The sequence below is a fragment of the Hemitrygon akajei genome, unplaced genomic scaffold (genome assembly GCF_048418815.1).
Source record: "Hemitrygon akajei unplaced genomic scaffold, sHemAka1.3 Scf000077, whole genome shotgun sequence".
Lineage (NCBI taxonomy): Eukaryota > Metazoa > Chordata > Chondrichthyes > Myliobatiformes > Dasyatidae > Hemitrygon > Hemitrygon akajei.
This window is the reverse complement of record NW_027331963.1, coordinates 1,784,835-1,788,962: the sequence shown is the minus strand read 5'-3', so window position 1 is coordinate 1,788,962 and position 4,128 is coordinate 1,784,835. Positions and strand designations below refer to the sequence as shown.

General features: G+C 41.9%; 1 protein-coding gene across 1 annotated transcript in view; it reads left to right on the top strand.

Moving 5' to 3' along the window:
• Positions 1-4,128, top strand: part of LOC140722432 (uncharacterized) — a 358,127-nt gene that overhangs the window by 80,360 nt on the left and 273,639 nt on the right. The gene's annotated exons all lie outside the window — the stretch shown is intronic.

Genomic DNA, 4,128 nt, shown 5'->3' with positions numbered 1-4,128 from the left:
GGCTACAGCTTTTGACTGATGGAAGGGGGAGGAGCCAAACGATAAATTATTTAGAGTGTGGTGAAGTTCCGCTAGGCGGAGAAGAGTGGTGGTGGAGGGGAACTGGTTAGGTCTGGTGTCCCGGAATAAAAAAAAAACGGAGAACCTTACTCCCATAATTATCGATTCCAAATCTTAATTTCTCTGTTTTACCGCTGTCTGACCTGAACATCATTATCAATCCACTCTGGTTGACTTCCTGTAACCTGGGTCAAGTTCTTGGGAAACCTGTCTTCACAGTCATTAAATTCATGCATACCAGAATCCTCAGTTACTCGATCTCCGTCATTCCTTCGAGTAACAGAATACTAAAGAAGAGAAACAGACCCTTCGGCCAAAATATTATTCTGACTAGTCCCATCGACAAGCACTCGAAACATCGCCCTCTATATCCTTCACATTCAAGCAACTATCCAGAATTACCTTAAATGTCGAAACCTTCCATGCATTCATGACTTCCGCTAGCAGCTTGCTTCACGCTCTCGCCACAGTCTGATTGAAGTCGATTCCCTTCTTGTTCGTCATGAATATTTCACCTTTCATCTTTAACTCATAATCTCTGCCTCCAGTGTATACCCCTCATAATTTCATATAACTCTATCAAATCTCTTCTCATTTTCCTTAGCCCTATGGAATAAAGTCCTAATCTATTCAACCTCTCCTGATAAATCAGGTCCACACATCGCGGCAAAATCCTTGTATACTTGTTTCACTATTTTAATCTGGTTGATATATTTCCTGCAAGTAGATGATCAGTTCTACACACAATCGTTACGATTGGTCGGAAAAGAGACTTTCTGAAACATTTCCCAATGTTGACAAATATTGTGATAGATCTAAAACTGAGATAGCTACGCTGTCACATATGTTCTGGTCATGTTCTATATTAAAACCGTTCTGGAAGTCAGTCTTTTCGACAATTTCTAAAGCACTTAGAATCAATTTACAACCTAATAAATTGACTGCGCTTTTTGGAATAACTACTCAAAATGTTCATGGTATTTCTCTGTCTGACCAACATGTTATTGCGTTTGTTACATTGAAAGCTGGGAAGGCCATCTTGTTGAAATGGAAGGATATATCTGCTCCAACTTTGTCACAATGGCTCTTTCATGTGATGCTGTGTCTCAGTTTCGAGAAAATTAGAAGTCGAACCTTTGAACCTTTTTGTGATTTTGAGAAGAGATGGGGCTCATTTGCCCGTTACTATCATTTCAGTTAACTGATAGATTTCCTCTACGATCTAAGTGTAAATTTTGTTTTGATATTTTTGTCTTCTTGTTGGCGGTTTGATGTTTATTTTTAGAAGATTTCTGTATGACGAATGGCTCCGGGGTTGAACCTCCAATGGGTTCTTTTTTTCCTCACTTTTCTTGTTTAGTAGGGATTTTTTCTTAATTCACAAATATTTTCAATTTTTAAGATGATTTTTGAGGCATTGTAAGTGTTGTTACTTCGATGTACCTGTGTATTTTTGATCATGCTGATGATGATGATGATAATAATAATAATAATAATAATAATAATAATAATAATAATAATAATAATAATAATAATAATAATAATAATATTTGAAAAGACAAAACCGCAAAATTGACCTCAACTAATAGAACTTCAAATTAACATCTGAACTACTGTAACACAGTACTTTGGTTTCAAGAGGCCAAAGTAGCATAAGTTCTCTTTACGATCTTTTCTACCTTCGATACCTTAACGGATTTACCTGTGAATTATGCATCTGTATTCCCGGATCCCTGTGTTCTATCGCACTTCTCAGTGTCCCTAATGGTTACCGTCTAATTCATCCCCTGGCTGGCCTGTCCTTGCAAAATGCAAATCCTCATTTCTCTGCATTAACTTGTGTCGTCTATTTTAGCCCATTTTGCAACTGGTTCAGCGCCCGCTGGGAAGCTGTAGTAGCCTTCCTCCCTGTCCATACATTGCCAATCTCTGTTTCATCCGCAACCCTGTTAATCCGGTTTACCACACTACCTTCCAGATAAAGATAAAGATGGCATACAACAGCGGACCCAGCATGAATTCCAACAGCACGTCACTAGTTATAAGATTCCAGTCAGAGGGGCAACTATTTATTACCACTCTTTGGATTCTCCTACAAATCCAGTGCCAAACCATTTTATTATCTCATCCTGAATGCAAAGTGACTGAAACTTACAGACTATCCTCAAATGCAGGACCTTGTAAAAATCCATGTAGTCAACATTCACCATTCTTTCCTGGAATCTTCCTCTAAAAAACTGGTTATTTTCCACATACCACCACACAGACATGTTGACGAATATTAATCACTCCCTGCTATCAAAATACTCAACTTAGAATGCCTTCAGATAACTTACCCAGCATTGATGGCACGTCTACCATCCAATAATTTCTCAGATTGTTCTTAGAGGCTTTTGTAAAGAACGGAAGAGTATCTGGAGCGCCGCGGTAGTGCAATGGTTAGTGCGACACCATTGCTGCTCCTGGGGTCGTAGGTAGGAGTTCAATTTCGGTGTCCTCTGTGAGCGTTTGTACTATCCTACCCGCGAGGGTATCCACCGCATGTTCCGGTTTCCTCCCACACTCCGTACACGGGGTGTCAGTAAGTTGCACACTGATTACATTAGGTTTAGATCGGTGGATTACGAGGTTGCTGTGAAACTTACTTGAGCACATCTGAAAAACTGTATCCTATCCAGCCCTCTTACAGTGTGGGAATCCCAATCAATAGCCTTAACCTCTCTCAAACAGTGAGTAGACATAATATGCAGATTCTCTCTCTCTCTCTCTCTCTCTCTCTCTCTCTCTCTCTCTCTCTCTCTCTCTCTCTCTCTCTCTCTCTCTCTCTCTCTCTCTCTCTCTCTCTCTCCCTCCCTCTCTCTCCCTCCTCTCCCTCTCTCTCCCTCTCTCCCTCTCTCTCCCTCCCTCTCCCTCTCTCTCCCTCTCTCTCCTCTCTCTCCCTCGCTCTCTCTCTCTTACTCAGCTCTGGCTTCGTCCCCCCTATATGTTTAGGAATTGCGAGCCCAGGCTTTAAATTGGGAACTACTGTTAACAAAAACAATATATTTCAAAGTGTTCTGTACCGTACCTGTGTTCTTTCTCGCTTTTGAGCTCTCTGGATCCACATCCATATTTCACACCTTCAGCCATGTTGGGTGTGGGGTTATCAACTTTCAGGTTCTATGCAACAGAATGACGTTTAGCTGATAACCATCAAAGGGGAAACACGGGTTTACGAATTACAAATTCCACACCCGCAAACTATCCTCTGTCTGGGCGGTGGAGTCATACCACAGAGGTACAGATCTCGCTGCCTATAATGTACATACTGACTACCTATACAAATCCATATATTCACCACATGTACATTTCTGGGAATGCCTTGTTTACTGTATTCCATCTCCAGTTACTTATTGAATGTTGCGTAAGTAAACACCAACACATTTAATCTTCTCTGGCATTCCTGATGACAGCAAACCGCTACGTGAACATTTCTTCGTTCTTCTTCCCTAATATTCTAAGCGAGGGTTTTCCATTTTTGAGATAACTGAGACCCCTACATTATCCGTGTGGTAGAAGGACCCAGGTTGGCAACACCTGCTCTAAACCTTGCACTCTGCTCTCTTCTGATTCTGTTCCCAAATTGATCATCACCAGTTATCCTGCGATGATAACGCGGGAGCAGAACGACGGGAGGTTTCAGGTGCACCCCTGCCTGAGAAACAGTTTGCTGTATCAATATTTTCCCAGTGTACAAGACAAAGAAGGATGACCCTTCGTTCCTCAATGCAGTGTGCCACCTTCCTACTGACTTCCTAAGTATATATCGAGAATCACATCGCCGTGGCACCATCCTACAGGGATCACTCGATGTCTTAATCGCAGTACCCACATTCTCCTCCATTCTTGTGATGTCTCATTCCTTCACCGTCCCCCGCATCGACCTCAGGACCTTGCACTTCACAGGCTGTGCTCGGCCCCAATCCAGGGACCCCACATTCCTCAGATCAAACACTACAGAATGATAATTACGCCACAGATAGGAAGGCTTGTGCAATACCACTTGTCACCCACTGGGGAGGATGTAAT